The sequence below is a fragment of the Nothoprocta perdicaria genome, unplaced genomic scaffold (genome assembly GCF_003342845.1).
Source record: "Nothoprocta perdicaria isolate Ctin4 unplaced genomic scaffold, notPer1 scaffold_7, whole genome shotgun sequence".
NCBI classification, from domain to species: Eukaryota; Metazoa; Chordata; class Aves; order Tinamiformes; family Tinamidae; genus Nothoprocta; species Nothoprocta perdicaria.
In genome coordinates this window covers 653,772-663,982 of record NW_020455976.1, presented here as the reverse complement: position 1 = coordinate 663,982, position 10,211 = coordinate 653,772, and the positions used below count along the sequence as shown (strand labels likewise).

Sequence of the window (10,211 nt, the reverse complement as noted above, 5' to 3'; positions counted from 1 at the left end):
GCCGGAGAGCAGGAAACCCCTAATTAACTCGCTGTCTGCAGGGGCTCGCTGGTGGCTAATTGTCCTTATCTAAAGTGTGGGGCGCTCTGCCTTTTTTTGCAATGTTTTGGTGCTGGTGGAGGGGAACTCACGCCCCTGACCAGCCTTTCTCGCTGCCGGTGCCAAGACTCCTTGCAGCCAGCACCGCCCCTTTAAGAGATGCAGGCTCCAGACATTTTTAACTTTTTGAAGGTAAGGGGAGGCTCCTGGTTTAACCCCCTCGTCTCGGGACCCGCCGGCCCATCTGCTCCTCTGCCAGCCCCGAGCTTTCGCTTTGCTCTTGTTCCAATGCCGACGGGTGTCCAGTTCCGCGGAGGGGAAGCGGGAACCGGGAATACTCCACGCCGGGAACCGGGGCCGATGCGCAGCTCCCAGCTTCATCGCCTGCAGCGGCACCGCGGCGCCTGCTCATCTGCGGCACCGAAGACGGCCCAGGCGGTAAGGCAGCGACGGTGATGCTGCTCCGGGTCCGGGAGGAGGTTTAATGACATCCCTCCCCCCCCCCCAAAAAAAAAAAAAAAAAAAAAACCGCGGGCGGGGGGCCCAAACGTCCTGCCGCGCAGATGTGGGCTTGGCAGAGGCGAGCGGGACCCACGGAACGTGCTGGCCGGTACCGGAGCGGAACGGGCAGCCTCCCCCGCGGCAGCGGGGCAAGACGCCCGGGGTCGAGCGCTCTCCGCGCTCCGGGGGCCCGAGGCCCGGAGCTGCTGGTCCGGCTGGCCCGATGTGGCGGGGAGCCGAAGGCAGCGGCGCGCCTGCCTCGCCTACCCGGGAGCGCGCAGCCCTTCGCGCCGCTGCCACCCGCTCGCCTCGTCCCCCTGCGTCCAGACAGGCGGCACTGGGCCGGAGCGGTGCAGAGCGGAGCGCCCGGCGGCTCGGGGCCCGCGGCCCGGACGGGGCGCCCGCAGGGGAGCCCGCAGCACCATCTGCTGGTCGCTGGCCCGGGCCCGGCGGAGCCGGCACCCACCTGCGGCCGCCCCTTCGCACGGTCGGGTCCTGGGGCCACACAGAGCAACGGGCCGAGGAGGGCCCCGCTGTCCTGGCTTGACGGCGGGCTCTCCGACGGTGCCCGGACGAGCCGCGGCCGCCCCTGCCCTGACAAGCCACCTGTAACGCGGCGGTGCCGCCGCCCCAGTCCCGGGCCGTGCTCTCCGGTTTTACCGCTCGGGCCAGGCCTCGGGAGGCGGGAGAGCGGGCCTCACTGCTGCCCACCGCGACGGCGGAGCTCGGTGCACCGGCCGTGGTTCCCCCGACGAGCCCCGCACAAGGGGCCCGGTAGAGACCCGGGTCCAGGGCACTGCGCGGAGTCGCCACAGCTCCCCTGGGGGAAAAAAACAAAAACAAAAACCTCTCCAGGCAGCGCTTCCAAGCCGGCTCCTCTGGGATGTAGCCGCCCATGCCTCGGTCCCAGTGCCGGGTTACCTAGGCAGGAGTTGGGGGATCAGGAAATCATTGTGCAATGAATAATAACCAGGGAAAAGGATGAAAGATACCTCTGGCTCTGCTAGGAGTTAGCAGGAAACGCACGAAATAGGATTTGTCCTGAAACAATCCGCCTAACGCGTAGGAGAGTGAGGCTGGAAATGCACCTCGGAGCAGGCTGCTGAGTGCGGGGCACGCTGACAAAAAGCAGCAAACCTCGGCGACAGGCACAAAGCAACGCGGATTTGAGCGTTATACAAGTAAGAGGATCCGGGAGAAAGGGCTATGCAATTTTAGCTGTGCAAACCCTGGCATCCCAGGACAGGAAGAAGGCAATTTAAGCCTGGAAATTTGTGTTCTGCTGCAAACATTCTAGGCACAGTCCGCAAGAGCATTTAAGTGACCCAGGAACTGAAGCCTCCGCTTCAGACGTGAGTTGACTGCTCTGGTTTGGGGTCATCTCTGAAAGAGCAACAAGAGTTCCTGAATAATCCTATTTTTATTTATTGTTTTATTTTTCCCCCTTTGCATTTTTTCCCTTATTACCAAACAATGTCAGCAAGCGTTGAGGGAGTTCAGAACTCATATAAGTGTTGTGGCTGCAGGCCGAAACTCGTGTGACGCCTCATTCTGTTAAGTAGGGCTGTATTTTAAAACGCAGCTTTAATACATCATGTGGTAAGGACCAGAAAGAAAACAAATTGTTGTGTAATTTCCTTTATGTATATTTGTCCTTGCAAATAAACCAGCTTGTAGGAGAAGTGTGTTTATCCTGCAATGTTCTCACAATTAGTCTCTGCTTTGAATGCAAACTCCGGATGCCGTGAAGTTAGTTATCTGCGGAGCTATCACCAACAACAGAAAACAAGGAAAGGAGCAAAACGTTTTCCAGCTGCCAGGGTCAGCTTGCGGCTTCTGGGAAGGCGGCGCTAACGAAAACCTTCACTTACCTGCCCCGGCTCTGCAGCCCCACACCTGGAGCCTGCGTCCCACTGCCTGCCCCGACCCGGTGCTTTTTTCCGCAGAAAGCGGCTGTTCTCCATCATAAGAAAAGCTGAATCTAAAAAAGAAGCTGCATTTTTTTTTTTAAGCGAAGCGTAGTTTCAGCACAGGAGCCCCGTAAATGTGGGAGCCCTCGAGCAGGGCGCCGGAACCGGCCACCTGCAAAGGGACCTCGCGGCCGCCCCGTCGCCGCCGCCCCGTCGCAGCCGCGCGGCTCCGGCGCGAGGGAGCAGCGGCTCGGCAGGACCGCTCCTCACACCAGCTCTCATCCCGGCTGCTGCTGCTGCTCCTCTCTTCCATTACGAAGGTTCCTTTAGGAAGACTGACTCGCATTAAAAAAAAAAAAAAAAAAAAAAAAAAAAAAAAAAAAAAAAAAAAAAAAAAAAAACCTACTCATTTAGTTAATTTGGAAACACATTTCTCCATTTTCCCTCTTCTCTAGACTCGCTGGTTTTAATCTCCCAAGAAGTCATTGGGGAAGACGGGTGGGGGAGGAGCAGCATTTCTATAAAGAGTTTAACCAAAGCACATTAAATATTTTCCCAACATCACCAAATAAACAACAATCCTCCAGCTCCCTATAAACTATTTAAAGCATGTCATATCTTCTTCTCTTCTGCTCTTGCCAATGTACTTTTAATTTATAAGCCGATTAGAGCAAGGGCCTGTCTTTTTGTGTATATTTGCAAAATGTCTGGCACTCTTTCAGTCAGTTACAGCTCAGCAAACACTTAAACCTGCATTTAGCTTTCGTATCATAGGTAGTTACTTTGATTTTTTCCTCACTTTTGTAAAGCTACTGCTCGTGAAAGTGCTGTTTGTAAATGATCTGAGCAGTCTTTGAAAGGATTCAGTAGAGGGGAGCCCTTTGGATGTCCTAGGCACGTAGCAAAAAGGCAGAGGAAAATTAAACTGAACTCTCAGGCTGTGGAAATCGGTCCAAAAGAAAATGGGGAAAACCTTCTCAGGGGGAACATTTTTAATTCGCTAGAAAATAAACTTCTGCTCCTAGATGATGAGAGTTATTATCAATAGAGGATGTGCTGTACCAAACAAACCTCCATTAGGCCAGGAAGGATAAAACAAGTTAGACAGCCTTTTAAAAAAAATGTCTGTGATTCCCGAGATATCAACCATGTCTGTTTCTGCAGTGCTGTCAAGTAAACCTGAGTTATGGATGCTCTAAAAGAAGCCAGCAAGGAGAAAATTAGCAAGAGAAATAAAAGACATTACGTATAGATACTTTAACAGAAAACATTTTCTTCTCAGGCTCTTAAACGACTGCCCTGTACCATGGCCTGAGTTACTTGTTCTCTCCAAACAATTTCGGAGCAGAGCAAGTCCAGTGCAGTGAACGTGGTAAAAATGTGGTCGTTAGAGCATGTAATTGCACGGCAGACTCTTTTTATGGAGCTTTTTACTCTTTCTGCACTGCAGCGTCCATCATTTTCACCGCAAGAGCCTTAATGTTTGCAAAGGACCTCCTAAAATTACCAACGCATAAAGGTTGGAGCTGAACGATCTGAACTCCGCGTTTAAAGCCGTTTTCTGGCGTGATTATCTATCACTTGTCATCTGAGTGAACAGGCAGAAGACAACCGCTTGATTTAACACGGCATCTGTGTCTCGCCCTTTAGCATAGGTGACCTGTGAAGTTCTGCAACAAGCAAAAACAGTTGCCTGGGCGAGCGAGATCGGCTGATGAGGGAGCCCGGGGACAGGACAGCGAGCCCGGGGAGGAAGCGCTTCTTCCTCTCATCCATGCAAACTAAACAAATACCTTAATGTATATTAAAAAAAAAAAAAAAAAGCAAGACATCGACCCAATTCAAGTGCCTGCTCAGGAAATGCGCGCTCGGCAGTGCTGTCCTTGCATTTTTCTCAGCACAAAGTGCACGCAAAGGGCTCTCTCCCGGGCGGGCCGAGGGCCGGGAGGCTGCGCCGGCCCCGCCGCGGCTGCGGAGCGGAATTTTAGGCAGCTGCTGGGAAACGGTCGTTTTTCTTCTGGTTAACTTAATTCTGCGAGCCTGTAGTCACTGCGCGCCCTGCTACAATAATCTGCGCGTCTCTTTTCCGCGGGCTGTTTTAAGCTGCGTGGGCTCAACGCGTCCGAGAAGACCCGAGCTCCCTGTGTCTGCTCCAGGAGAGGACCAGGAAGCTCCCGAAGTGCCCGTCCCCCAGCAGGTGCTTTGAGGCTCTTGGAAACCGAGGCACACGATTTCCACAGAGCTATGGCAGCTGCTCTGGGGGCTGATAGAACCATCGTGATACCTGAAGCAGAGAGCAAACCTCTCTAGAGCTCTATAGAGCCCAACACCTCTATAGCAGACGGGGTTTGGATATGGCTGAGAATATATATGTGTGCAAAAAAACCCTTTGGCCGCGAATGCTCTTTAGACCCTTGAATGTCCCTGCACTCATGAGTGGCCTCATGATACAGCTTTTGTTTTCTGCATCTTGGGTAGAAGTAAATAAGGCAGCTTCTTGACACAGTCAGATTTAGGGAACAGTGAGACCCGCAGCTCTGCAATGCTCGCAATACCCTCACGAACGTTTTCTCCAAAGCAGAGTAGCCCTGAAGAATGAGAAGTGTAGCATTAGCCTCCTTTTACATCATCACGGGTTTAAAAAAAACCCTCCCATTTTACAAGCCCGAGGCTGCCCGCAAGCAAGTATCCGTCCCACCATCTGGGAAGAGATGGAAGAGATGATAGAGGTGAAGGAAGAGGGAATACAGGGGGTGGTAAAACTTCACAAAGACCTTCTATATTTCTGCAGAGATGCTTCACATTCCAGCAGCAAACCCGGAGGAAGCGGACATGAGGAGCAGATCAGAGAGGGGAAATAGGAAGATGGATGAAGTGCAGGGCCAGAGGAGCAAACGAGTCAATTAGGAAAGGGAGGAAGGTGCTATGTGCAGACACCAAGGAGGAGAGGGAGCTCAGCGGAAGAAACGGCAGCCAAAGGAGCACTCCAAGAAGCTGCCAGGGTGAGGGAAGCAGGGGGAAAAAATCAAAATCTTCCCGGTAATTACGAGACTGTTAAACACCTCGGTCACCGCTGCCCTGCTCTGAACAGACGCCAGAGGAACCAGCTGTCAGAGCTTCCCTGGGAAGAGAAATCAGAAGCAAAACATGAAGATCGTGGTTAGAGAACAAGACGATGAACTATGGAAAATTTGGGCCATGACTGGAAACCAAACAAGCAGATGAAGGAGAAAAAGTGAAATGTCAGCTGTGTAAAAGCAGAGAATGCCCAGGATGAGCCTTGGGGATGAGAAGAATTGAAAGAGCAAAAAAGAGCACAGAGAACGAGGGGGAAATGCCAGCAGGCGCGGGGATGTGCTAACACAGGAAGGAGAAGCTGGCCTGCAGCTGGATAGACCTGAAACCAACCCCCTCCCTCCATTTTCCCAGTGAAAGTTTTAAAACAAATACAGAAAAGCAAACACCTTCCTGCAAGAAATTTCAGTAACAACAATTAAGCTGCAGATCGGCTCTCCTTTAAGGCAGTGATGGGGAGATGAGGATCTGGGAGCTTCACATCAAAGGCAGAAAGCACATGGCCTGGAGAATCCCTTTGCATTTCCCAGCTCTCCAAAGGCACAGTTCGCCTGCAGCCCACTACTAATCTAATATCAAACTCATCCCTCTCTTGAGCAAATGAATAAATCCTTCTCATGCCGATAAGCAAGGGGGCAGGAGGGAAGTGCTGGGTGATGACAAGGAAACGCAGGAGAAGCGTTTCCCCAGCCCTTGGAGTTGCAGAGCCCATTGCAGCCCAGCTGGTGGAGAGGGACATGGTGCCCAGGCCAGGTCCAGGAGCTTATCAGCCAGAAGCAAGTGCCGAGGGGAGGGCATATATTCCCAATGAATCTATGACATTTCCTTTGTCCTTTCTGCCAGGATCTGGGTGCTCTATTCTCTCTTCTCCCTCCACAGCTTGCTTTCTGTGAGTCCTTTGGTAACAGCAGCATGGAGAAGGCTAAAAATAAAACTGTATTGCCAATATAACAAGCATGCAATTGCCTCTCTATTTTCTTTGACAAAGTGATGCCTTGTTTCCCGTACAATGGAAACTACGGTTTGATGTTACAACTATTGGGTTTTGACTGAATGCAGAAATTTGATTTAAACAATTACTTTTCCCCCTGTATTTAATACTACCATGTGTCACTGATTAGATATTTAAGTTGCAGAAATGAATTAAATTTCATGGTTTCCTCAAGTTAGATTCTCTTGGAGTGGATTGTCATTGACCATTAACAAAAATACTTGGAAATCAGCTTAAATCAAAACAGCAGGCTTGTGGTATCATTTCAGGAGAAAACCAGTTATCACAAACTAAGTGCTTAATAAGTCATCACCAGAGGGCTGGGTGAAGTTTGGCAAACATACAGTAACTGAGTCAGGGATAAAGCAAACACCACAGATCCACAAATGGAAATAAAAGGTACAGCACAATGTTCAGAGCTCCCTTGCCTGGGGTCTTATTCCTTCTGTTCCAGAAGTTATCATATATCCCACATTTCAGTGATTATTTCTCTTACTCGTGGAAAGTTTCTGCTCTCAACTGGCTACAGAGCATTAGTGACAGTCTCTTTTGCACGCATGTTCTCTGAGAAACCTGTCCCGTTCTTGCTAGCTTTCTCTTCACTTTCTGCCAAGGAAAATCCAGATTTTCTTTGCTTCTTTTCCCACTATGATTTGGAATAGTTAACATTTCTCCTCCTGGTTGCCCCTTTCATAGAGGACTTACATAACTCCTACCAGAAGAGCGATGTCATAAGTGGAGAACAGGTAAGAGAAGGAGACGACAGCACAAGGAGAAAACAAGGACAGCAGTTCACTGCTTGCTCAAGGATGCAGCAGGCAGGATACAGCTGGGACAGGCCTCAGAGAGAGCCATACAGATTCATGTCATACTTTGCCAAAGAGTCAATTGAGCATGTGTTAAAGCACAGTTTATTCTGTCTCATTTGGAGCTTTGGAAGACTTTTCCATCTTGAATCATTGCACATGCTCCAGCGACACACCTGCAACTTCTGGAGTGCATCCCCTCAGCAAGGGGCTCGCTCGCACGTCGTCACTTGTGCAGGGCAAATCCTCCTGAAAGCAAATCAGGCCTCAGCTTTCGCACCAGTTGACTTTCACACGTAGCACATGTAAGCTAACACTTGGCAAGAGCGCATCTGGGTCCCGACGTAGACAGAGCTCATAGCAGCAGATGGTGCTTGATGCAGCAGGACTAAGACAGCTTCACCCCAAAATGAGCATTATTTCTCTTCTGCATCTCACTAACTCAAGCTACATTTTTTCCCCTCTCCTTTTTTTTTCTTCCCTGAGTGCAGCTATTGTCACCAGGGCTTTGCAGCCCTCTCATCTCTCAAGCTGTTCTAGACCATATGCCACATGCAACCTAGTGGCTGCAACCCAGTTCTAACACCGAGGTTTGTCTGCTCCTGCCTAATCACCTCACTGTACGAGGCTGGATCCCATCGTATTGTACATTAATATAACATTAAGAAAGGAAGAGATACTCTGAACCAGCTGCCACAGAGATTTGGTGCTTCCAGTGAAGAAGGAAACCTCCTTTGCACTGCACACAGTAGCTCTGTCAGCACACATGAAAACAGCGTTTGTAGCTAGCAATTTAATGAGGTACATCTGGTGCCCATTTTGGGACAAAGCCATGGAAAAGCCAGCAAAAATCAGCCTTCAATGTCACCTCTTCAAGCATGAAAATTTCACCCTGAGGGGAGAAATGCTCGGAAGAGAAAACCTAGTGCTGAAGTGAATGTTGCAGTGAACCCCTAGAAAACAAGATGTGACCAGCTGGGTCTACAGCTTCAGTTACCATCAGATTATTTTATTTTATTTTATTTTATTTTATTTCTTGCCACAGGTTCATTTTGCCAGTGCAACCGCAGAGAGAGATTGCCACCTTGTGGCTCCTCCTCCTGCAGTGCCATGCCTCCCACTTCTCTCTTTTTTTTTTTTTTAATTGCAGTAGCCTACATCAACCTGCTGCCTTTGGATTTCTGGTGACAAGAGTACTATGGACAAGAATAATACTTCCCAAGTATCTTGTTATTTAAAAAAGCAATCTGGCAGCTCACAGTTTTAAATTCCTGTACTGAGGGACTCATCACTGGAAAATCTTTCAGGAGTCCACAAGTTAATAAAGATTATTAACTACTGACACGGCTCCAAAGTACAATCCCCAATACATTGGGGTTGATGCGCAAAAGCATATGTATTGCCTTTATAATATTTCCAGCATCCAGAAATTTAACATTTCCATGAGAAATTTAGGGCTGATGCCAGCCTGCAGATAATAATAATAATAATAATAATAATAATAATAATAATAATAATAATAAATCTGAGATGGTCTCAGACACCAATTCTTACTGGGTCCCAGCATGGAAGGTGCAGTCATATATTTTTTTCCCCAGCACTTGCACATAGAAAGGCATGGCCAGACACAACTTAACTCCCTAGTCACTCTGGGTACCATTTATGACAATTTACAAGATCTATTACCAGGATAATGTATGTGGAAATAGAGATAAGGTCTGGTAAGGAATCTACTAGTTAGCTCCCTTGTAAAAGCCTCCGGTAAAGCACCAGACAGGATTTCTCCACTGGAGCCAGATCATGCAGTGAACATCATCAAGATCCAGAGTCAGGGAAGCAGCACAGAATCCCTTTGACATCCCAGGGAAGCAACTTTGGAGGAAAAGAAAAATGATGGCCTTTTTCCCGAAAAGGGAAAATAGCAATGCTTCCTAAAATAGCAATGAACAGGCCACTCCGATAGCTCCTTATGAAAGGACTCACAGGTGCTTCCTCACCTCCCAACACCATCTCTTACCATGCGTGCAGTGAGGAGATGTATGGAGAGCTCTCACATGTCAGCACTGATCCCTCCACGGGACCCCTTCCCACACCAATCCTTTACTTGTTCCTGGAAGAGCTGTGTCCAAGGCCAAAGGGGCAGGCAGTGCCATGGTCTTGCAGTAGAGCCACAGGGTCAGTCCATAGCAGAAAGGGCCTGAGAGCGATCCCAGAAGGTGCTTTACCTGGAATTGCAGCCCTGTGAGGAACAAAATACGGAGAACTTCCTTTTCCTCACTGACGATTTGTGGCAAGATTCCTACTTTGCCATTACTGTCCCCATTCCAGGTGTCAGCAATGTAAGATATTACCCAATTTCCCAGCCTCTGTTTCAAGGCTGTGCTGGAGGCTGGTCCAGAAAAGAGCTCCTAAATTAGCATTAGATGATTAGCAGGATGACTAGGTCATTATTACATGATTAGCACCACTTAAGTATTCCCTCTAAATGTGCAGTCTCCGGCACAAAAGGGGATAAACTCCCCTCTGCACAACACACTCCCTCTTATCTAGAGATAAGAATAAATGGTAGTTAGTTAAGCGGCGATGCATTTGCTTCCAGCAGGACAGGTTACCACTATCCATAAAAAAAAAAAAAAAATAAAATAAAATAAAATAAAATAAAATAAAATAAAATAAAATAAAATAAAATAAAATAAAATAAAATAAAATAAAATAAAATAATCCCCACAGAGGAAGAGAGATGAACGAGGGGCCCTGCGAGGCAGGAGCAGGACCATGGCAGCGGGCACTAATCCGCCACCTCTGGGCCCCGGCCGCTTGTCCCACGCGGTGCCCGCGCGTGGGGCCCCCTCCACGCGCCTCCCCCAGCGCCGCTGCCGCCCGCACGTG

The 10,211-nt window shown here is 49.3% G+C and overlaps 1 long non-coding RNA gene across 1 annotated transcript; it reads right to left on the bottom strand.

Moving 5' to 3' along the window:
• Positions 1-6,771: 6,771 nt before the first annotated feature.
• Positions 6,772-9,534, bottom strand: LOC112957185. The gene is made up of 2 exons (XR_003251171.1): positions 9,340-9,534; positions 6,772-7,571 (listed from the first exon to the last, which is right to left on the bottom strand). It is a non-coding gene; the product is annotated as an uncharacterized LOC112957185 (long non-coding RNA).
• Between the last annotated feature and the right edge of the window lie 677 nt (positions 9,535-10,211).